Genomic DNA, 25481 nt, shown 5'->3' on the forward strand with positions numbered 1-25481 from the left:
CATATGCCTTGCTATATCTGCTACCCGTTGGCCAGCCATGGGATCATCTGGCTCTTCATACCCACCGTGAGGACATCTCAGGACTTGTGTTCAAGTGATCCTTACATGGAGAATAAGGCTGTGTCATTTCATCGCACGTGGGCTTCCTATTGGGTATCAGAAAGGTGTATGTGATAAAGTAAGAGAGAGAGGGCGGGCAAGCACATTCACATAGCTTAGATTATCACGTAACAGATCAAAGTTTGTCACAGGGATATGTAAACTATGTAAAGTCCCATTCCATCACAGTTTCAGTGTGGCATCCACAGAGCCCTTAAAGTGGACTTGTCCCAGGCCAGTCATACTGGTACACACTTGTAATCCCAGCACTCAGGAGGCAGAGGCAGGTGGACCCCAGTGAATTCAAGATCAGCCTGGTCTACACAATGAGTTCCAAGTCAATCAGGACTACATAGTAAGATCCCATCTTAAGAGGATTAAAAAAAAAGGAAGGAGGGTCATATATAAATCATAAAGTTTATGATAACAAACTTCTGAGACTTAACCCCCTCATTGTTTTAACCAATATTTATTATATTTATTTGATGTTTCTAGAATTTGTTATCAATAGGAGGTGGCCTCCAGGATTCAGCAATAATCAGGAGGTATACACGAAGTCTGCCCTTGGGGAGTGTGATGGAGGGCCCAGGGAGTGGCACTACCTGGAGGTGTGGCCCTGTTGGAGTAGGTGTGTCACTGTGGGTGTGGGCTTTAATACCCTAGTCCTAGCTTCCTGGAAGTCAGCATTCTGCTAGCAGCCTTCAGATGGAGATGTAGAACTCTCAGCTCTGCCTGCACCATGCCTGCCTGGTTGCTGCCATGCTCCCACCTTGATGATAAGGGACTGAACTTCTGAACCTGTAAGCCAGCCCCAATTAAATGCTGTCCTTATACGAGTTGCCTTGGTCATGGTATCTGTTCACATCAGTAAAACCCTAATAAGACTGGGAGCATTTGTCCAGTACAATGACACACAAGTCATTTACAGCAAGGTAGTGACCTAGCTGTGGTTCTAGAGTATTTGACCAGGTCCTTTAAACAGACATTTCCAGGCTCTCTGAGGGTAAGCATCCCTTTAGAGGTGATCCTACCCAGGGTCCAGATCCTCATAAGCTGCCCAAGTGTCCGCATCTGCCATATGCAGTTCATAATCTACACCCTGAAGCATGTCTCTGTTTAAAGATCCCTACAGCCTACAGTGCCAAGTGACTGACTGTGTAGATAGTGATAGCCATGTCACATCCCCCAACCCTCAGGGCACCGAGCACATAGGAAAGCAGAGGTGAGGTACCTTCCACGGGCAACGTGGGATCCACAAGAAAGTTATTCCGAAAGCAGGAACAGGAGGCCAGGGAGGGGCTTAGATGTGATAGCAGAGCAATGAGCCTCCCATTGTGTGCTTTTTATGTTCCTTGCATCTCTGGTTCTTCATCTGCCACTGTGCTTTGTTCTGGTAGTTTCTACAGAAAGTTCTAATGTTCTGTCCCTTTAGTGCCCAAACATCCTAAAGGATGTAGTTCTGCAGGGTTTTGGAGCTTGTGGAACATATATAATGCAGCTAAAATCTAGATTGTATGTATGTATGTATTTATTTATTTTTGTTTATTTTGTGTGCATTGGTGTTTTAACTGCATATTTGTCTGGGTGAGAACATATTTGTCCTAGTTTTAGGAGTTGTCCCCCTAAAACTAGAGTCACTGACAGTTGTGAGCTACCACGTGGGTACTGGGAATTAAACTTGGATCCTCTGAATGAGCAGTGGTGATTTTAACCAATGAGCTCTCTCCCCAGCCCAAGATCTAGATTTTTAAATTTCAGCAAGTTTTCATGATTTTAAGTATGAAGCAGCCCAGAGCTAGCCCTGCTAGGAAATGGAGTACCCACTGTGTTTTCATTAGTACACAAAGAGAGAACTTCAGACTGTGCATATCCCTCAAGACCCGACTTCAAGTAATGTAGCAGCAGCATGATGTCCCAAGGAACAAGGTGCACACTGCAGGTTCGGCATGGCTGGTTGAGAGGTCCTGGATAAATCCCTTAGCTTCTCCGCACCTCAGTGTCTCCGCCTATCAGCTGTGGACCGTTTCTTCGTCCACAGCGTTGTTGAAGAACTGAATAAGACATTAAACAGTAGCTGTCTGAAGTGACTGAACAAAGCCCGTGTCAGAGCTGTCAATGGGTGGCATATGTCATTATCCTGGAGTGATTCCAAGTCCCCTGGAGCTTTACCATGGCAGCACATTGACCATTTTCTTGATCCAGAAGCCAAAGTGGAATGGTGACAGTCCGAACTTCAAAGTCAAAGGAGACTATGGGTGTGCAAAAGGACAGCCCACACCTTCACAAGTATCCGGAGCTTCCTCCTTCCCGGCACCTGAGGAGAGAAGAGAGCATTTACTCCTGTGTCATCCCCCCACCCCAGGCTCCTGTGCCAGAGAGATGAACCATGGTCTTGACTTTTTAGACTCACTACAACACGCAAATCAACAAGATAGTACCCAGGAAGGGATAATCAAAATTTGCCTCCGGTTGTTAAGGTTGTTAAAAGGCACACGGGGGCTGGGGATTTAGTTCAGTGGTAGAGCGCTTACCTAGAAAGCGCAAGGCCCTGGGTTCAGTCCCCAGCTCCGAAAAAAAAGAACCAAAAAAAAAAAAAAAAAGGCACACGGGCCTGAGAGAGAACATAGACTTTATTATCCTTCCAATACATTTGAGGAGACAATTCAAAGTACAGCAATGCTTTCTTGGGTTGCTGTGCATTCAATTTGGTGTAATGGCTACTACGGACTGTTCATGTGCAAGCAGTTTGTGGCTGAGGTCCCTGTTAGTATAAGATCATGAGCGAGCAAGTGTCCCCTTTGAATTTGATTTGGACACGGGTGGGAGTAGCTCTTTAAATTCTTTTCAGTCCTGAGAGTTCAAGCTTCACTGCTACCTTTTCTTCTCAAATGAATAACGTGACAGTGTTCTCAAGGACTGGTGTTATGGTTTGCCCTGGAGTTATCTGTATTTTGATGCTAATTCCACTGCCCCAAGGATGGCTGTCTAGTCATGTACTTAGGACTCAGGTGACTTCACCAGAACCTTCTCCCCATTTAAATTGTGAATTACAGGTGAGGGCAGGTACAGGATAGAAGGAGGCCTGTCATTGGACGAGAAGAAAGGATGGGCGGGACAAGAGTTTGAAGGAAAAGGAGGAAGAGGGGGAGGAGCGATAGACAACATGGCAGGTGATGTTAAGATTCCGTTCTGTGTATTTACAGGTTGTTATTAATGTTCTTAAGGGATGGATGTGTACAGGGCTTTGTATGTTTAGGTGGGCAATTATATCTTATCAGTTGGGTCAAAGGTTATTGTGTTGTGTGTTCTTTCATGTGTAGATTTAAGTGTAATGGAGTGTGGGGCCGGTGGTCTGGGCCACCATGGAGTTGGGATGTGTGTTTCTGGCATGGAAACCTGCCTTGGGAACTGGATAGGTAGAGAGATTCCTGACGGCTCAGAGAGAGGCCTTCAAGAGTGTGATATGGGATGGAGCAAAGCGGGCGAGAGACTTTGCTGACTGAGAATTAAGATATCCAGCAGACATCTTGGGGTACTGCGGTGATGGATCTAGTGGGAGATAAAAGACAACATTTTACTTTTTATATTTTTACAACAACAGGCTGGTGGTTCAAAGCACAACCCAGAACTCAAACACTCCCGGTGGCTCAGTGGTGGCTGCTAGGATGCACTGTAGTGCTCCCGTTCTGAGGAAGCTGCTACTCTGTGCCCAGCAAAGACACCTTGCGTAAAGCCAGCCTTTGCTACTAGGTCTCCAGCTTTTCCAAGCAATACCAGAAATCTGGTTTTTGGGTTTTTTTGTTTTGTTTTGTTTGTCGTCGTCGTCGTCGTCGTCGTTGTTGTTTTAAGGTCAGACTCACATTTTTAAAGGTTGATTCAAAAAAACGTAGTCTGAACCAACAACCTGTTTAGGATGAGCTCTGCCCTCCCCCACTCCCCAAATCCTGTGCCAGATCATGGAGCCAAACTAGCCCCGATCCTAAACAGACCACTGAGTATCATCTTCAGAAAGAATCCACACAGCTTGGTCCTTTTGTTGTGGTTCTTCTTTTACTCTAGTTCTTTCCGGTAAAAATCAATACAATAACCTTTGGCCCAAACTGGTGAAGTCCAAGCTGAGCAGAAAACCCCAAGCAAACGAGAGTCCTGCTACTTCCGGGAGCCAGTGCCCTTACGGGAGTCAGTGCCCCTGTGTAGAGTGATGTACGGAACTCGGTGCTGTCTGCTTCGACTTCTCAGGTAGCTGAACCCCAAGATCCCGATAATCGTGGGCAGCCAAGCTATCAAACCTTTCCCCGGGCTGAGTCAGAGAATGCTTTTCCAGAGACAAGTACCCAGAAGGGGGGATGGTCCCACCACATGGATCCTGGAAATAGAGGGAGTTGACCTCCTGCTCCATAGAGTCCCATTGTGTCCCTCTTCTCCAGCAGCCATTCATGGCCATGGTGTCTGGATATGTCCTTTTCCTCCTTAACTACCCACTTTCTACAAACCAACAAAACAGAACCTCCAGGAGACCCGAACCTTTGCCTATCTTGTTCAAAACTGAGCTGCTGGCTGTCATAACAGCCAGGACAACCTCTGAAGGCTATGGTCCTCCCAGGGTAACATCACCTGCCAAACCCAAGCCATAGCTTCCTCAAAGCTGGTCACTTCAGTTTATCCTTAAGTATACATAGCACCAACCATTCATGGCCGCCACCTGCTTAGCCACTGGGGATGCTTCTGCTCTCTTCCATGGAGTTCTGGGCCCCTTAGACGAGGCCATGTTAGCAGTTAATGAGTGACTGTCAAGGGTATGTGGCAGAAGCTCCAGAACCAGGAAGCCCACTGCTTTTTTTAAAGCATTCTGCTATTTCTCTGGAGTTCTTTGTCAGATAGACTCCTTTTAGAGCACATATCTGGACCTAGGTGACTTACATCAGGACTGATGTTACTTCATGGGGTCACACATACTAAGCCCTTATCCTCTTTCCAAGTCACACCCTCCAGTGCTCACAAGCGTCTCGTCTCTTTGGATCTTCTGAATATTTTTTTGTCAAGGTCAAAGACATTTATCTTTAGTTCAATCTCCTAAAAGCAGACAGTGATACCCACAGATAGAAGGGAAGGGGAAAGAGACCAAGAGGTGGCAACTAGGAAGTCCTGGACACAGCACTCAGCCGCCACCGCTGCCAACACTCTTACTCTTCGATTTGCTTTTTAAAGCCAGATGTCTGGTTTGCCAAAATGCTCCTTTCTCATTCATGTCTGGAAACACACATTAAAGAAATTAAGCTTGCACCTTGGTCCCAGCCACATTCTGTGTGAATGCACTCATTAGCTATGAGATAACACCCTGGCCCCAATCACGCCTGGAATTCTAGATTCCACGGAGAACATCAGGTGCGCGTGCGTGCGTGCGTGCCTACATGTCTGCGTGCGTGCCTGCGTGCCTGCGTGGTTTAATTTATAAAGATGGGCTTTTCTTCTAAAAACATGTTTCTGCAAAGGCTTGTAAATAGTAAAGATTCAGTGAATGAGAGCAATAGGCACAGAATGATGACATCATCACAATAGCCCAGTCTCCTTGGGTGTCTGGAAAAGAATCAATCTCCATCGAGAACATAGCTGTGCCTCTCTTGCTTCTGAACATCCCCTGTTGGTTATGTGACAGTGCCAAATGAATGAAGGGCATCAAACTCAGCCAGTGCCCTCCAGGGGCCTGGCCACTGGCTTACATAACTAGATGTCCCTTGTGAACTATTCACCAAGACTTTACTGGTAAGATCCAGAACCCCTGGGTCAAGCAAGTGCAAAGCACCAAGAAGCCAGTTGAGTAGCAGTGTCATGTGGCTAGCTGAATTTTTATGCTACAGAATGGAAGCTACACATTCAAGTGGAGACCACATATGCTTGAACAGGAGGTTATTTTTTTTTCTAAAAGCATTTATTGGATAAAACAAAGTTGAATATATTCAAATCTGTGTAAAGGATCTCACTTTCTAAGAGATCGTCTCAAATACTTCATTTGAACAAACAGTGCTAGTTTATGAAAACTAAAGCCGGAAATAGCTTCAAGCCTCTGGCTTGGGGTGCTAAGAAAGGTCTTCTGGCATGAGCACCAAGGAAAAACACTGAAGACAAACAGATGCTCTGCTTGGAGGTTTGAACTTACCAGAGTAAGTTCTGACTGCTGTTGTATACAGTAGGCTGACTGCTGCTAAATGCTTGGTTCAGAGAGCCACAGAGCTAGTGATCAGTGCCGAAGACCGTGGATGTACTTGTCCATTAGGAAAGGGTCACCAGCAGCGGCAGCACCAGTCACAAATTAAGACAGGTAGTCTCTAGGCACAAAGGAGGACTATCTTCATAAGAATAAAAGGTCTGGTCTGTCAAGAAGACGTACCACTATGAACATATATGACCCACCAAGACAGCCTAAAATGTATGAGGCAATAACTGGCAAAGTTGAAGAGAAAACAGGCAACATAACAGTAATAGCTGTGTTTCTCTTTTACCAGGACCTGCCAACATGGGCCAGATTCACACCAAGACCATGAAGCTAAACCAAGACTGTGAAGAAGACATCTTGGACCATTATCTAGAAGTACTCCACACACCCGCTTGAGGACTTCCACACCAAGAACCATCTGTGCACAGAGATCACCATGATCCCAGGAAGGAGTTCCCCAACATGTTATGCAGCTGATAAAGTGAATTCAGAGGGTCCTGGTAGTTATAGCTATAAAAGATTGCAGGAGGAGGAGAGAGGGGAGGAATAATTATGTTCTGGATGAAGTGGAAATTTCTGCTTGTGTCATGTGATGCAGACTCATGCTAACTTGTGCTGATTCAACAGAAGAGGCCTAGCTGTTTCTGCTGGATCATGCCACCTCTGCTGATTCATGTTCTGTGACAATTTTGGACTGAACTGCTGGTATCCTGACAATGGAGATTGGAATCACCCCCAAAGAACTACTTCAAAACAGGTCCACATCCCAGTGGTCCTATTCACCATCTTTCTCCCCTACCTTTGGAAGGTGGGCTAGAATGGGGTTGAATCATTTGAGAACCCTTATTAAAGTAGGTTTTGAAAAAATCTAAGCCTACATCCTGAGGTCTTGACCCTGAATCGGGAGATCCCTGAGGTAGATCCTGATTCCAAGGGAACTCAGACGTTTCTGTATTTCCACAGTCTCTCCAGCCTGAAGGCCACTCAGCCTACAGTTGGAATGAATTTCACAATACCATATGGAACAATTTGAATCTGCTATGTGATGTTTTCAATAAAACTGGGTATAACTAAGAATAATATTGTTATTTAATCGCTTAAATATGTCACTATACATTGTGACTAGAATAATTAAGCAGAAAATCAATAAGAAGCTAGAAGACACAGAGTACTCCAAACCACTATCCCTGACAAACATCTCAACCACCTCAGACTGACCGAGACATGTCAAGTAGACGTGCAGTATTCACCAAGGTACACCATATACTACCTTAGATATTAGAGCTCAGGGATTCTAAGAAGATTGAAATAATACACCATATGATCTTTGACTTGATGAAATGACATTAGAAATAAGTAACAAAGGGGCTTGGGGATTTAGCTCAGTGGTAGAGTGCTTGCCTAGCAAGCGCAAGGCCCTGGGTTCGGTCCCCAGCTCCAAAAAAAAAAAAAAGAAAAAGAAAAGAAATAAGTAACAAAAATACAAAAGCCATAGATGCTCACAGAAAACAACCCTCCTGACCAATCAGTGGTCAACAAACAAACATGAGGAAAACCCAAAAACACACTGAGATGAACGAAAGTGAATCGAATCCACAATACACAAAACTTACAGGATAGAGTTAAAACTGCCAACAGGAAGCTTCATGGTTATCAGTGCTCTTTAAAAAGATATAGGATGGGAGAGAAATGACTCCATGACTAAAGGCACCCACTTCTCTTGCTTTGATTCACAGCACCCATGTGAAGACTCACAACCTGTGTATCTGCATACTCAAGCATGCACATAAATAAATAAAGCTTGAAATAAAGAACAAAAATATATTTCAATGATCCAGGGGATGGAGAGATGGTCCAGTTCTTGCAAAGGAGTCCCAGCACCCATAGCCCTCTACAACTGCAGTTCCAAGGGATCCAATGCTCAATGTCCTCAATGTGCACGTGCATACGCACAGGCAAATACCCACACATGTATTTTTTAAAGAATCTTAAAAGAGTGTCTAAAAGTTGATCATTTAAACTTACATCTTTGGAAATGAGAAAATAAGCAGATAAAGCCAAAATGGCAGGAGGAAAGGAATACAGATTATGGTGGAAATAAGTGCATCCTAGCTTTAAAAAAAAAAAAAAACCAGAAAAATCAATGAAATCAAAGGTTGGTTCTTTGAAGAGATCAACCAACTTGACAATTTTCTAAGCCAGAAAAAAAGGGGAAAGGCTCAAATGCTCAAGCTAGGAATGGAAGAGTGAGATAGTGAGGATGACTCATCCCAAAATACAACACACCATGGTTTCTGCAGATACTGACAGGCTGATTCTAAGGTCTACACCAGAAGGTAAAAGTCTTGAAAAGGAAGGACAGACAGAGAGGGAGGACAGATACTCCTTTGCTCCACGGGATCACAGGTGACAGACTGCCTGTGTATCCATTTGTGATTCCCTCCCATCTGCTTTTAGCACAGCTTCTCCACGTCCCCATATGAATCCAAGCAGACTTACTGCAGGAACACATTGCATTCGTTGTGTGCCCTGCTTCTTGAAGACACAGATCACGTTTTCCCTCTTGTATCTCTAGGACCTAAGAGAATGCCCCAAAGAGAAAGAAGTACTAATATTTTGGATAGATAGGTAGATGATACTTGGATGGATGGATGGATGGATGGATGGATGGATGGATGGATGGATGGATGGACAGACAGACAGATGGACAGACGGATGGACAGATGGATGGACAAGCTGGTGGCTTTAGAATCATTGGCCTTTTTACAATGAATGAGGCAGAGTGATTTTCACAATGGGTAACCCCCCCAAAAAACACTAAACTGAAAATCCAGGCAACCCCATCTCCAACTCTTCATGTTCCCCTAACTAGTATGATGTCACTCACTACCATCAGCCTCAAGTGAAGGATTCATGGGTTGTAATAAATGGGCATTTAAATGTTCTTTGGTACAGGTTCTGCTATCCTATGAGTGAGTGAATATGTCTGACCTTGTCCAGTATATTTGGTAGAATTAACCTTTTATTTGAAAAGTCAATTTAGTAGAACTCTTCATTAAGTCTTTCAAAACAGCAATATCTAAGTAAAATATCCTGGTTCTCTAACATCCTACAGCAACTTGGAGCTCCTTTGTAAGAAGGTTTACACAGCACCCTGTCAGGACTCACAGCGTGTTCTAGACTAAGGTACTTTAACAATCCCATTACCCTGTAAATGTGCTCTAAATTTCACTTTCTTTTTGCAGGGGAGGGGTGGTTTGAGATAAGCTGTTGGTTTATAGCCCTGGCTGTCTTAGAACTCTCTCTGTGAACCAGGCTGGCCTCAAACTCACAGAGATCCACCTGATTCTGCCTCCTGAGTGCTGGGATTAAAGGAGGATGAGGAAGACGAGGGGGCAGGAGGAGGAGGAGGAGAAGGAGGGGAGGAGGAGAAGGAAGAGGAGGAGGAAACAACATCAACGACAGCAAAAGGAAAAAATAAACAAGCAAAACCCTTATTAAGGAAAAACACATCAAAGTTTTTAAGAAAGAAAGTTAGACATTTCCCACAGGTCTCCTAGAACTCATTTTTTATTCTTCCAGAAATGCTATTGTTAAAGTCATCTCTATCTTCAGTCTGCATTTTGAAGTACCACTTTATAGCAATTCTACAGAGTTTTCTTTCACTTTCCATTAAAAAAACTTAAAGATTAATAAAAGACTGAACTTCAATGCAAAGTGGGATTAGGATTTACCTTTGAGTATGTAAAGACAGAACTGGACCCTGCGGTCAGAGAGGAAACAGCATTTTTCTGAGTCTACAGGACACCTTGGCTGTGGAAATGTGCTCTTGAACGGTATGGACTCCCTCGAAGGACACTTCTATATGGAGTTGGGGCATGTTTTTGGGGTGTTCTTATTTTGTTTCAGAGCCGGACAGTGGGTCTTGAGCCAGGCAGGAACTGCGGCACATCCCCGGCCATACCTACTAGAGAATGTTAGCTGCAACACATTCCCTGGACCAGAGGATCTGAGAGTCTCAATGGGGAGTGGGGGGATGGACAGGAGGCAAGGAGGGGACGACAAGGAAAACCAATCAGCATACACCAGTGCTCTCCATGCCTGACCAGCTACGTGCCTGTGTACACATTAAAAGGAAATTGAAGCGCCTGGCTCCCTGGGAACTAAAGAGACAGAAGACTAATTAGCACCAGTAGGATCACCCAGAACCTTATAAAGGAACGGAGATCTGCAATTCCAGTAACCCTGGCATTGCCCTTCCAGAACTCAAAGGATGCTTCCTGCCCCATTTTAATCCCATTGCCCCTGCTGTGCTAGGCTTTTTTTTTTTTTTTTTTTTTTTTTTTGCAAATAATAATAAGGTTGGGCTTTCTGTATTCTAGGCTGTCCTCAATACAGCTAAGGATGACCCTGAACTTCTGACTCCGCCTCTTCCTCCGAATACATGTACAGACATGTACCACATGTACCACAATGCCTAGAACCTTCTAGGTGAGGGAATATTCAGTTCAATTTAATAGCAGGATGTTTTTTCTGTTATGCTGATTTTTAAAATTATCTTCTGTTTGTAAAACTGATTTCTACCTGTGAATCAATTCATTTCCAAAAAAAAAAAAAGTATAGAATAAATTTAGTGAATCAAAAGGAAAACACTAAGTACATATGAAACTGAGAGATTCCTGGACATGGCAAAAAGCATTAGAAAAACGCACACACGTGATGTAAGCCTAGAGAACCTAACCAACTCAGCCCTGGTTTGAACATGAAATGGTCCTGAGGCTCATCTGCTCTGTGTTTTCACTTCCAGTAGCAATGGAGCCAGTGACAGTGGACTCAGAGCTAAGAAATCAATCCTTCGTCCTTTTGAGTTGCTTCCCCAGGCATCTGACTTGGAGATGAAAGCCTGATGGGCATGTCTCACGGTGAAGGACTCAGGCCAAGTGTGCATGCCTCATGGTGAAGGACTCAGGCCAAGTGTGCATGCCTCACGGTGAAGGACTCAGGCCAAGTGTGCTTGCCTCATGGTGAAGGACTCAGGCCAAGTGTGCATGCTTCATGGTGAAGGACTCAGGCCAAGTGTGTTTGCCTCATGGTGAAGGACTCAGGCCAAGTGTGCATGCCTCATGGTGAAGGACTCAGGCCAAGTGTGCATGCCTCACGGTGAAGGACTCAGGCCAAGTGTATATGCCTCACGGTGAAGGACTCAGTCCAAGAACAGGTCCTCTGCTCTACATGTAGTGCTTCCTCCCTTCATGTGGCCAACTCCCACACAGAGGAACATGGTGTCCAGTCCTGATGAACACAGTGAGACCCGAGTAATAGAACAGGGAGAGAAAAGAAAAGGCCGTGGGATTCTAAACCTGACCAACAAGGGAATTCACTTAGGGAACCTGTCCACAGGGTCAAGCTTTAGGAGACAATGCTTGGCTCCTCACACAGCCCAACTCTAGACTTCAGGCCTTTTCTTTTTGCAGCAATCCGCCTGTGGCTCCAATAATCACAGCTCAGGTGTGGCCTCCTGGCTCAGTGTCAGTCTCCAGGAGATAACCCTGAAAGGTGTGTGTGCGTGTGTGTGTGTGTGTGTGTGTGTGTGTGTGTGTGTGTGTGTGTGTGTGTGTGTGTTGAGTCAATACAGTGGGCACTGGCAGGGGTGGGTACCAATAGGAAGAGCGACATGGCTACATGGGACTAATCTTCAGCATCCCATTTTTTTCTGGATGGATGTTTGAGTTACAGTTGCCAGGTGCACCGTAGACAATGTTCGAGTCCCTCTGTCTCCACACAAGAGAGAACTGTAGTCCCTTCCCACCCTGACTCCAGATGTAGCCAAGTGCCTTTTCTAGGAAGCGAAGTCAAATAACGGGATTAAAATCTAAGAGCTTCCCAAACAATGTAGAGAGTGTAGAAGACAGTATTTTGCCTTGGTGCTAGGCATGCAAGAACTGAAGACATTTACTAGACAGTGAGTTTACACTGCAGGGCTTCTGGTTATACCAAGAGCCTGCAAATAGCAAGTTCACTGCGAGCTTATCCTGTGGTCACCAGAGATGCCCTGGGCCAGCCAGTTACCCCTCCCTTGGTTCCTTTTCTTGCTAGAAAAACCCAGGTTATTATTTGTATCCAAAGACTTCCTAACATAACTACTATTCAAAATGGCAGAGGCTAGACCAGCTTCCTGTAACAGGATCTTTATTTTTTTAAAGATTTATTTATTTATTTATTAAGTACACTGTAGCTGTCTTCAGACACACCAGAAAAGGGCATCAGATCCCACTACAGATGGCTGTGAGCCACCATGTGGTTGCTGGGATTTGAACTCAGGACCTCTGAAAGAGCATTCGGTGCTCTTAACCGCTGAGCCATCTCTCCAGCCCAACAGGATCTTTAAAAAGTTTCAATTCTCCTGTCCAATTAGAAATACGGTCAGTGATGCATGCTGGGAAAATAAGTGCAGTGAGCTGCAAAGGAACTTGGGAGGGTCGCATGGAGTTTAAATATAGGAAAGAAGGAAAATTAATATCTCTGTGTTGGATGGTTGTAGTTCATGTTGTACATGAATCATCTTCAGTACAGTGTTCGCTGGTTTCAGCTGTTGGGCATGCACAGTTTATAACGCAGTACGGTTCCCGAATTATAAAGTAGATTTTATAAGAACGGAGCCATGTGAGAATAGTCAAGTCTGATGGTGACAGGAGAGAAGAAGAAAGGATTTTCCAAGGATAGGATTCTCCAACCTGATGTGAATCCACTGCCTGCGCCACCAGTCTCAGTGTCCCTGTGTCTCAGTGACCACCTAGCCCTAGGAACTTCACACACGGCTCCTAAACTACTTCACAACTTGACCCCCAAACAGTCATGTGCTAGAAGCAGGTCTCACTGTGGTGGTGACAAGTGGTAGAGCCCGGAGACACTGGGAACTAAGGACAGATAATTAGGTCTTCACTAGGAATATTTTGTCTTTCTCTTGTGTGTGCATTTCCTGGCATTCAAAGGTAATTTCTACGTATCTCTGGTTGGTTGGTTATCTAGTGACCAGCTAGTTGTTTGGTTGGTTTTATTTGGATTTTGGTTGGTTGGTCGGTTGGTCGGTTGGTTTTGGAGGTGTGTGTGGTGTTGTTTGTTTTGGCTTTTTGTTTTATTTGGAGTTTTGTTCTGAGATAGTGTCTCACTCTATATAGCCCAGGCTAGTCTAGGACTCACTATGTAAACCCCCGGTTGACTTCACATTTGTAGTGATCCTCAGCCTTTCAAGTAGTGATGACAGGCCTGAGGCCCGTGCCCAACTTGCTTGTGCCTTGATGCCATCTGTGAGGCTTTCCCCATATACCAATGCCATGGTCTTAAACCTTTAGAACTGGGGCCAGCTGACCTCAATAAAAACCCCAGCTTCTGGTACTTTCTCACAGCAGCACAACATAGACAGACATACATGCTCTGACCATGCATGTGGACTTCTTCCAGCACAGAAAGGAATGACAGCATAGCCGGATCAATGAAGACAATAGAAAAAGGACTTGAAGCATTGCTAGGAAGAGGAGCTCAATCTACTGGAGCCTCTCTGCCCTGGGGGTTATGAGAAGATGGGTCATCAACACCATTAGTTGCAGCCACAAGCCTGAAGAGATTGGGTACCCGATGGCTCCCTAGTTCTTCCTGATATACAAGTCTGAAATGAATGCTCTCTTTTGACCGACTGCCTCCCCACAGTGAAGACTCCTCTTCCTTTGGTCTTCCTCTCATGTTCTTCCCTTTTCTTTGCGTGATTCATCTTCTGTGCACATATGCACATCCATATGGTAGAATGCTTCCCATGACACTCCTGTTTGGGTCAAGGAACAAGTTTAAGAGTTATTCACAGTGCAGGTCCCAGGATTCAAACTTGGGTTGGGTTGTCAGGCTTGGTGGCCAAGTGCCTTTACCCGACCTCTCCGATCCCCATCCTAGGATCTGTTTTAGGGGTAACCCAAACTGTGGCTCTGATGTTTCTCTTCTTTTCTTTTTAAGTTCCATTTATTTATTTCATGTGAGTACACTGTCACTGTCTTCAGACACACCAGAAGAGGGCATCGGACCTCATTACAGATAGTTGTGAACCACCATGTGGTTGCTGGGAATTGAACTTGGGACCTCTGAAAGAGCAGTTGGTGCTTCTTAACTGCTGAGCCATCTCCCCAGCCCCGATGTTTCTCTTCTTAATACTGCTACAGACACTACCACTAGAAACAGGGTCTTGTTCATGTTAGAGGCATGCTTCTGCCCAATCCTGAACATCCCCAGTCCTGACTACTGTCTTTTATACCTGTCAAAGTAATCTTGTTGTTTCAAGAATAAATTCTCAGGGCGTTCCAAAGGTCAAAGTCCAGTGACATCCACCAAGCCATCTTTTCAAACAAAACTCTAGGTACGCCCTTTGGGTTGTAAGAAATGAAGACACTGGTGAGCCAAGCAAAAGGCACTCACTGAAGGTCACAATTCAGAGCCAAGCGCTCACTGTCAGATCTCAAAAGGCAATCCAAAGGCTTCTGTAAAGTATCTCACAAGGTGAATACAGACGGCAGAACCAAGGCTGTACAAAAACCACTTGCAGCCACCGTGTCTTGTATAGTCACAGTTGAACCATAATCTTAATGCCAAACGTGGCATTTTAAAAGCAGCCCTTGATAAGGGGGAGACAGAGCATTAAGAATATCAAGCCATAGTCCCGGTGGTGGATTTGGGAATCCCTGCTTGTAACACAACTCTTGCACTCTTCAACTCAGGGAAGAAAATGCTTCGGAAGCTCACCCTGCTTCCACTAGAGACATAGATTGTCATCTGTGGATGGAAGTCTTTGCTGGGAGACACCACGAACGCTTGGGACTGAATAGTCTCCCTGACTCTGGATTGCCCTTGCGGGAATCCCTGCTCTGCAGCGGTTCTGAGCCTCTCACCATCTTCCCAGGCTGAATTCTGACACCGCTGCACCCTCCCCCACATTAGCTTGAAATCCAAACGTGACGAGAAGGCTGCAGAGACTCTCCCGGGTGATCAATGACAGCTCCAATCAAAGCTGCCCAGACAGGCCGTGCACTCACACAGCTCCCTGATATAAAAGGTGTTTTATTTCTCATCCCTTTATTTTTTTGTCACTGAAAGAATGCTTCCCGTGTGTGGATTAATTAAAGTGTAAACATTAAATATTGATTGACGCATTATCAGCATGGCGCAGTAGCCTCCCAACAGATTGATTCCTGCCGTGATTTATTGTCATATTCGGGAGTCATCACACTTGATAACCAAGAGGGACCACCTGCCTCCCTCGCCATGCCTCCTCCAGGCCTTGCTCTCCCTCCAATCCCCACTCTTATCTTCCAGGTGACAGTTGAGTTCCAGTAAGTAAAACATCTTCATCCTACTGATGAGAGAAACAAGCCTGTAGCCCGACACTTGTTTGCGTGTATGCATGTCCTGGGTATGACAATTCTCAAATCAACCAATGCGCCTGGACATAGAAGTGAACAAAATATCACTCCTCTAGAGGGGACTTCTGAGTAACAGTGCCTGCCCCTACTGTGCTGTAGACGGTATAATATAAGGAGTGTGTGCTATAATATAAGGAGTGTGTGCTATAATATAAGGAGTGTGTGGTACAATATAAGGAGTGTGTGCTATAATATAAGGAGTGTGTGCTATAATATAAGGAGTGTGTGCTATAATGTAAGGAGTGTGTGGTACAATATAAGGAGCGTGTAGCAGCTGCAAAGAGAATAAAATACTACCAAGGAAAAGACAAGTTCAGCTGTCAATCTTCTTGCTTCTCTGTGGAACCAGACAGAGGACAGTAACAGAGTACTTCACAGTTACAACCTCTAAAGAGGTGAACCTGCAGACCGCATCTTATCGGGCTGACTTGCATGAAATTGCTGTTTTTACAGGTGGGGAAAATAATCAAACAGTGACCGTTTCATAGGACTCAAAATCATATTTTTAAGCTCCTTCTGAAATAAGGAATCATGATCTCTGTCTATTTTTCTTTCAGTAAGAAAATGGCACAAAAGGCCAATAACGGGTCAATCCGATGTGGCTTGCGTTTTTAACAACTTTTACAAAATTTCCTATGAAAACCCCACTCCAACCTGCAAGGTACCCAATATCATTTTACCAAAAAATCTAGCCAACCAAATTGAAGCAAATAAGGCTTCAAGTCACCCGCAAGTCAGAGGAACCCCCATCTGAACACCTACCCTCAGAGTGGACCCCCTATGACCCAGGGCCCAGTGCGCAGCTGGCAGTACACGTCGGCCACCAGCCTTGGAAGAGCCAAAGACAAGGCTTTAACGTCTTTGACTTTCCTAGATACTTCTCCTTGGCAGCACCCTGACCATAGACAACTCAACAGAGAAGCATTTGGCCTTCTCTCTGAATCCCAGAGTCAGGACCTGATAAGAGCACACAGGAGGGCTCTGCTCCAGCCAGGACAAAACACACACACACACACACAGACACATACACACACACATACACACAGACACACACAGACACACACATGCACACACATGCACACACATACACATACACATATACACACACATACACACACAGACACACAGACACACACAGACACACACACATACACATACATGCACACAGACACACACACACATACACATACATGCACACAGACACACACACACATACACATACATGCACACAGACACACACATACACATACACACATACACACACATATACACACACATAACACACATACACATACACACACATATACACACATAACACACATACACACAGACACACACAGACACACACACACATACACACATACACACATATACACACACATACACACATATACACACACATAACACACATACACACACATACTCACACACATATATACACACACATATACACAGTCACACACATACACACACATACACACACATATACACACACATAACACACATACACACACATACTCACACACATATATACACACACATATACACACAGTCACACACATACACACACATACACACAGACACACACACAGACACATACATGCACACAGACACACACATGCACACACACACATACACACACACACATACACACACACACACACACACACACACACACACTCCACCCCTCTGCCACTCCAGTGCTGGAGGCTCTTGCCTTAGCATCCTGCTTGTCACACACAAGGCTCCAGATCCCATCTGTGTTTCTACCGTATCTTTTAAGTCAGGTCACCCAGTGTCTTTTTTCTCCCTGCTCCTGGGCTAAAGCGCCCTGAAAAGAGAAACTTGGGGAAGAAAGACTTGGTCTGGCTCACAGTTCAAAGACACACAGTCCAACACAACCAGAAAACAGAACGACGACTGCTCATGCCCAGCTGCCTTCCCTTTTTCATACAGTTCAGGATCCCAGATCAGGAGTGGTGTAGCCATAGTGAGTGGGTCTTCCTACTTCAGTTAACCTAATCTTAACAATCCCCCGAGGGACCCATCACCCAGAGGATTCTAGATGACAAGTGAGGTTAACTATCATACCCAGAAAGGACCGGAATGAACCCTGCTCTCTCTAGAACCACCCCTTTAAGCCACGCCACAATCTTCTTCCTCTGATTCTTTCTGAGAGTGCCCTAGATAAAGTAAAGCATGGCTAGCTATTTTCCAGTGGCTACGTCTTTACCAGAACTCTACGCTCTGCACAGTGGCAGCCATCGACTATAGAAAATGTACTAGCTGCTGACCACATGCATAAAGTACCTTGTTGGCAACACACCCTGCTGTCATGACCTATCTATGAAAAAGGTTCAGTGAACATGTCTTTAGTCTGTGTGTGCTTGTGTGTGTGTGTGTGTGTTTGTGTGTGTATGTGTGCTTCTGTGTGTGTGTTTGTGTATGTGTGTTTGTGTGTGTATGTGTGCTTGTGTGTGTGTGCGCTTGTGTATGTGTGTTTGTGTGTGTGCTTGTGTGGGTATCTGTGTGTGTACGTGTGAGTGTGTATGTGTGTGTATGTGTGTGTATGTGTGTGTGCTTGTTTGTGTGCGTGTGTGTGTGTGTGTGTGTGTGTGTGTGTGTGTGTATACCTCTTTTCTCCGTGTTCTGTTTGATGAGCACTCCCGAGGTTAAAACCTTCTGGATATTACTTTAGCCACATCTCAAGGTTCTGGTATGTGATATCCTCATTTCTAATTTTTTTCCCCCATGTCAACCCAAGAGCTAATTAGAAAGATGGTTTGAAACTTCTAAGAAAACGTATCTGTATCATATTTTCCAGAAACACTACCTCCTGTGAATTCTAAAATTATTTGAACTTCCTAAAACTCTCCTTTTCAGATCAAATTCATCGCTTTTAAATTCAAAGCAGCGTTAACCTCAACTAACATGGTCTCCTGTGCAAGGCAGACCTTGCACAGGTCAATAACAGCCTAGATGAGCAGAGTACTACAGTTTTGTTCAGTCGCAGAGCAGAGCAGATTCATCTTAAAGCCTCTGGGCTCCTGACAAGATTCATTTTCCCAACATTATTTTTCTTAATACCTAGCATATGCTAAGGACTAGGCAGGAGCCGAGAGGCTAAAACCCTTGTCCTTGTGAGCATTTGCTTCTGGAACTGTCTTTCAGTGAGGTCAAATACGGGAACACAGGACACCTGGGGACAGGAAACAAGTCTGGGCTGCAGACAAGTGGCAGAAACAGGCAACACCTGAATCAATGGAGCAGATCTCTGTCTGTAGGAGTCCAGAATATTCTTGCAAACCTTCTCCACCAACTCCTGGGAGAGCTCAAATGATCAAGATGAGGAACTGTACACTATTCCCTTCTAGAGACCTCCAATGTCCCCTCCATGACACAAGGCCTTCCTCCCCCAAACAGCTGTAGGACTCCTTCCATGCCAGGCAGAGTAGAGTACTAAGCATACCTACCCAGTATCTCTTTCTACTTTATCCTAACATGGACATACCCAAGGTCGGTATCTCAGGTTCCTGGCCTCAATCTCACTCCAAGATAGGCTGGGGCTAACTCTAGGTTCCAGATGATTATTGTTTACTTTGATTCTCTCCTTGGGAGGAACATTTGGGGAAGCCTCTGGAATTCCCTGCTCTACCATCCTCTACTGTCTAAATACACAAAGGTTTTGTTTTGTTCCAATTTGGGTTCTCTGGGATTGGGTTCTTGGAGACTGAACATGGGGCCTCATGCACAGTAGACAAGTTCCCTACCCGTCTTTTACTCCCACGAAGAGATACCATGACCAAGACAAGTCTTATAAAGGAAAACTTTTATTTGGGGCTGCCTTACAGGTTCAGAGGTTCAGTCCTTTATTATCAAGGTGGGAACATGACCACAGGTAAGCAGCCATGCTGTGGGAGGAGCTGAAAGTTCTATATCTTCATCTGAAGACCACTAGGAGAAGACTAGCTTCCAGGCAGCTAGGAGTAGGGCCTTAAAGCCTATTCCCATAGTGACACACCTACTCTAACAAGGCCACACCTACTCCAACAAGGCCACACCTACTCCAACAAGGCCACACCTACTCCAATAAGGCCACACCTACTCCAACAAGGCCACACCTACTCCAACAAGGCCACACCTACTCCAACAAGGCCACACCTACTCCAACAAGGCCACACCTACTCTAACAAGGCCACACCTAAGAGTGCCACTTCCTGGGCCAAGCCTATACAAATCATCACATCCTACGGAGCTGTACCCCGAACTTGTATGTGTAAATTTTCTTTCAACCTTGTCCCCGTCATCACAGTCATTATCTCAACCATCTCATTAAGAGACGACAGCCATGGATGGGCTAGCCTTGGTGATACATGCTGGGGAATGCCAGTATTTGGAAGACTGAGGCAAGAGTATCAAAAGTTTGAGGCTAGCCTAGGCGAGAAAACAGCAGACAGCAACGACAACAAAAAGAGACACATTATAGGCTCTATTAAACGATCACCTTCACTGCTCTCATTCTGAGTAGCCAAGGACTGTGACAGGCACGATGCCACCATTGCACACTTAGATAGGCTACACTTTAAGAACCAGGACTCAGGAGCAGATCACCTAGGTTTAGCCCATCTGCTGAGTGAGGGTACCATTGGGCTTTTTCTTCAGTCTTAGGAGAGTCTACACAAGAGTCGAGAGTCCATCAGAGCTAAACCCACTCCTGTTCCACACAGGTGATGGCATTTTGCCTGGCTGTGACCTGAGGTTGGGTGTGACTTTTAAACAGAGCCCCTGAGTGTTGACATTTTGATATCTTTGGTGCAGCATGGCCAGAGTTGTTCTGTAACTCAGATCTATGGACGACAACAAGTGAACTTGAAAAGACTCCCTGGTGGTGAAGGCAAAGAGGAAGCAATCAGATAGCAAGTGCTTTGGGATCTGAGATAGGCCTGTTGTGTGTCGAGGTGGGGTGGGGGGAGGGGCTAGGGAGGGTAGAGAGGATATTTTCTTGCTTCAGAAAATCCCTGCCTAGAGGTCTTGTGACTTGGGGGTGGAGGGTGGGGCCCCTGCAGCACAGCCTAAGACAGGAAACTGAATACCTGGAAATCACTCACTGAGGTTGTGCTCAGGGGAAAGGGCTGCAAGACCAGGAAGCAAAGGCCAAGCAAAGCTGTGGTCTTCAGTACAGCCTAGGTCTGGCCGGCTGGAAATGAAGAGACCCCACAGCCCCCATCACCCACCTCCACACCCCACCCCACACCCCACCTTGGATCAACTCTCCTGCTGGGACTAGCTGTGTACAGTGAGCTGCTTAGGGACAGTGGGTCTAATTCTCTGAGCCTCTGGAGCTGCTGGGGGCTGAGTCCCGTGACCCTTGACCCAGCAAAGGGGTCAGGACCAGGCTTCAGTATTAAGGTGCACATAGAGCCCTGGTGTGAAGACTGAAGTTCCTTCTGTGGCATGCCAGTGCCTAGCCACTAACCGTGGAATTGCTGGTTCACGGTGCTTTTCAAAGACCCATGTCTCTTAGGTGGTGCCCACCCCTTAGATGGCTGCATCCAGTGTGTCCCTCACTGCATGAACAGCACTGTGGTCACACCACTGCTCAACAGAGTTTCCTGTGCAGAGACGTCCTTGCAGGAATGACCAGAAAATATCCCGTGAGCTTTAAGGCATCAGTCTTGTCTCATCCAAGAGGAGCGCTCTTAGCCTAACACCCCACCTGCAGGCACACGGGGTGGCGTCAGATCAATTGTCAAAGGTTTCTCCATTTTTACTCTTAATTTCGCCTCAATAAAAGAACACATTTTTTTCCCAAACAATGGAAGGTTTATTAAAGTGACCCTCAAACTGGTACACTCTTACAAAAACCAAACAACAACAACAAGAACAACAACAACAACAACAACAACACCTCTTCCCTGACCTGGGAAGACAGAATGGAGACAGAAGCATTCTGCTCTCTGCTTCTAATGGGACCTAAAGTCTTGCCCAGATGGCTCATGGATAATCTCAGCCAGAGGACTTGGGACCTTGAGAGGTTTACTCGTGCAGACAATGCAGCCATCACTCTAGGACCATGGTTCCTGTGTCTCTGAAGGAATATCTCTGACATGCATGTGTCACTTCCCTGTGGATATATTTCACACTAACATACTGAGAGGCAAAGCGCGACTACATTTATTAAAAAGGTTCCTGGGAGGAAGGGCAGATAGCAGACTCTGTTATCTCACACGGGGGGGCCAAGGCCCCTTCAAACCCACATTAATTCAGAGACAAAGAGTTGGAAGTACATCCTGCCTGTGTGGCCAAGGACCCCAGAGTCCTGCCAGGATGGGTCAGAGAAGAGAGGGCAGAGGCCCTTTGTCTGGAAGCAAGAAGTCGCAGCATCAGCAAACATCGTTCCATTTTTTCAGAGCAAATTATCATCTATAAGGAAGAACATTAATTATTTAATTAAGAGATACCTCAGGGGGTTGGGGATTTAGCTCAGTGGTAGAGCGCTTGCCTAGCAAGCACAAGGCCCTGGGTTCGGTCCCCAGCTCTGGAAGAAAAAAAAAAAAAAAGAAGAGACAGCTCAGGAGGCTGGAGAGATGGGTCAGTGCTTGAGAACACTGGTTGCTCTTCCAGAGGACCCAGGTTTAATTCCCAGCACCCACATGGCAGCTCACAGTTGTCTGTAACTCCAGGATCAGACTCCTTCACACAGACATACATGTAGGCAAAACACCAATGCAGACTAGATAGGTAGGTAGATACATACATACATACATACATACATACATACATACATACATACGTAGGTAGGTAGATAGATGATAGAAGGATAGATAGATAGATAGATAGATAGATAGATAGATAGATAGATCGGTAAATAGGTAGGTAGATAGATTGATAGAAAGATAGGTAGGGAGATAGATAGATAGATAGATAGATAGATAGATAGATAGATAGATAGATAGATAGATAGGTAAATAGGTAGGTAGATAAATAGGTAGATAGATAGATAGATAGATAGATAGATAGATAGATAGATAGATAGATAGACAGACAGACAGACACGGAGATAGGTAGATATAGATAGATAGATAGGCAGACAGATAGATGAGAGAAAAAGATTATAAATTTTTTAAAAATGAGAGACACCTCACCGGCCATGCAAACAGCATATTCCCATCACCCCAACTCAAACCTGCCTAATATAAAAGTTTACCTGGTGTTCTAAAAATAAGGGTCTGGAAGGAACAACCTTTATCATTTCTTCTTATGAAGTAGCGTTTCCATTCTCTTAATCAACAAGTACAAACACCCCTCTCCATGCTTGTGTGCTATATCCTAAAATTATATATGAGTTTAGAAAAGTTTGAAAAAAAATAGTTTTGACATTTGCTAAATGCTTACCATTCAAATCAGGCTATTCCTAAAAATAATCCCTTTAAGTTAAATATCTTTGGTAATAAAGGCAAATTAGGGAACAATAAATTATAACTTCCAGGCTGACCGGTGACTAATTATAGATATTATAATTAAGTCCGGTTTCCTACACAAGGCATTTATCTTAATAATCACCCCATCCATTAGCATATCTTAAAAGGGTTTCACAAAGCAGGCTGTGGCACTTGAAGAGACATCTGAGCTCCTCCCTAGGCTATGAAAGGGTATAAAATCAAAAGAGATGAAATTGCTTTAAAAAGAAGCTTGGGTTAAATATAAGTTGAAAAATTCAGATTATAGTCATAAAACCTTAACTTAAAATATTTATCCAAAGTACCCCCTCCAACCAGCCACATGAAGGAGATTTGACATCAAGCTTTAACCCTGACAGACTTGTACTGCATTGTGGAAAAGTGCAGTTCAGACTGGAACTTTACAGGGGACTCCGGTTTTTCTGGAAGTCCTGACCTTGTTCTGTAACAACTGCAAGTAGCACTGATAGTTGACAGCAGTAGTGAGAGCACGGTGATTCCCTGTCCCTGATCATTCAAAAGCTGAGCGGCTTCCCTGGCCTGCAGTTAGCTGAGCTCTCGGGTTAAGTACGAGGCAGAGAGAGCCTCTCTGGGGCTCCGGTCAGCTTGCTCTAAGAGTTCACTTCTTAGACAAGCTGGGGAGGTCAAAGATGCTTTGAAAGATCCTTGGAGATGCTACAAAGCCCACAGGAGCCGTCACCTCTGAGGAGTCTCCAGGATGAGCAGCTAAGCAGCTCGGGTCACTCCTCAGCTGTCGCCAATAATTGTCCAAGGCACATGGTCAAGTTGCACCAGCAAAGGTACTAAGAAGGTCAGACTGCAATAGAGCATGCCCTGATTTTATCCGGGAGATTGAAGCACAAATCACCTTGATTTCGATTTGGCACAGGGTTATAAAATGCACTTGCAATCACTGATAACGTGTAAGATCAGGCCCAAGCGTGGGGACACTGCGTTTTATATCCCTGGTAGAGTTTTCCCTAATACAGCCATAAATCAGCCCAGAAAGCAGGTACTTGGTCCATGTTAACAGACAGGGAGAAACATGGGGGCATTAAGAGGAGAATGTTCTTGGAACTTGGGGCAAGCTTAAAACTTTGAATCAAAGTCACCTTGACCATAGTAGGGCCGTTGAAGGAGGCCAGAGAGGAGCATGAACCACCACAGGTTAGCCAGGAAGAAAGCAGCACAGGCAGGCCAAACCTGCAGAGAAATCCCACTAAGCTTTAGGCAGGGATACAAAATCTTGACAAGAATGAAAAAGCAAAACTACAGATAATAAACAACATGGCTCTCACGGACATATTGTGCTACACACATTGAAACGAGGAAGAGAGGAAGGCAGGCCTATAAAGATGGGAGAAAATTTACCAGTCCAAACAAAACCAATGTACAAAAGTACAACAGCAGAAGTGCTCCTACCATGTGTCTCTGGCCAGTTCCCACGGAATATTATATCAGATTAATATATAACTCTCAGAGCCAGCAGGACTTTATAAACGTCTAAAGAATTCCAAATGTAAGTTCTTACTGGTCTGGGGACATCCAACTCCGTATTAGAAAAAAGGCAGAGGGCTCATCTTCAGCTTGATGTGTGTTGAGGGTGGGAGTCTCAGCTGAAAACTAGGTTCTACCCAGGAAAACTGCTTCCAAGACCTCCTTGCCCTCAGACTATGGACTCCGCCACCCAGGAACATCCAAGCCAGCAAACTCTTGCTGGCTCTGAAGGGTGAAGAAGACAGGAATCAAACAGGAGTGATGAAAGTCACCGTTGGCATCCTTTCTGCCCATGTTAATCAAGACTTCTCTTTGACCTAAAGCCAGGAAGAAAACACATGGTTATCATCCCCCTGCTGTCAGTGGGACAGAGGTGACAAAGATTTCTCCCCAACAAAGATAGACACCAATAGAAAGGACTATACAGGGCCCCACGCCAAAGCTTCCTTCAGCTTGTAAACGCTCAAGTTCTCGCTTCTGAACGTGATGTAACAAACAGACAGACAAACTGGGGGCTGAAGCTGAAAAGGGGGGAGAAATGGGACCCCTTACCTGAGCCTGAGCCCTGGTAGAGGGAAATGGGCCAAGCTGTGGGGAATCTTGTACTATGATCTACCTTCTCCTTTCATTAGAACAGAAAAGCATACGTCACTTAAAAAAAAAAAAACAAAAAAATAAAAAAATAAAAATAAAAAATAAAAAGACACATTCTTTATCCACAGCTTGTCAAGTAGAAAAATAACTTTCTAA

General features: G+C 44.9%; 1 long non-coding RNA gene across 5 annotated transcripts in view; it reads right to left on the bottom strand.

The window, feature by feature from the left end:
- Positions 1 to 552: 552 nt before the first annotated feature.
- The window catches only part of LOC102553576 (uncharacterized), a 62277-nt gene continuing 37348 nt past the window's right edge, over positions 553 to 25481 (bottom strand). For 4 of the 5 annotated variants that reach the window (XR_010060117.1, XR_010060118.1, XR_010060119.1 and 1 more), the window contains 2 exons: positions 24766 to 25048; positions 553 to 2413 (listed from right to left, as the gene is read on the bottom strand). This is a non-coding gene — a long non-coding RNA (uncharacterized LOC102553576). The remainder of the gene's footprint in view (positions 2414 to 24765; positions 25049 to 25481) is intronic. The other variant, XR_005496994.2, reaches the window with a different exon arrangement.

This window comes from Rattus norvegicus, chromosome 19 (assembly GCF_036323735.1).
Source record: "Rattus norvegicus strain BN/NHsdMcwi chromosome 19, GRCr8, whole genome shotgun sequence".
Lineage (NCBI taxonomy): Eukaryota > Metazoa > Chordata > Mammalia > Rodentia > Muridae > Rattus > Rattus norvegicus.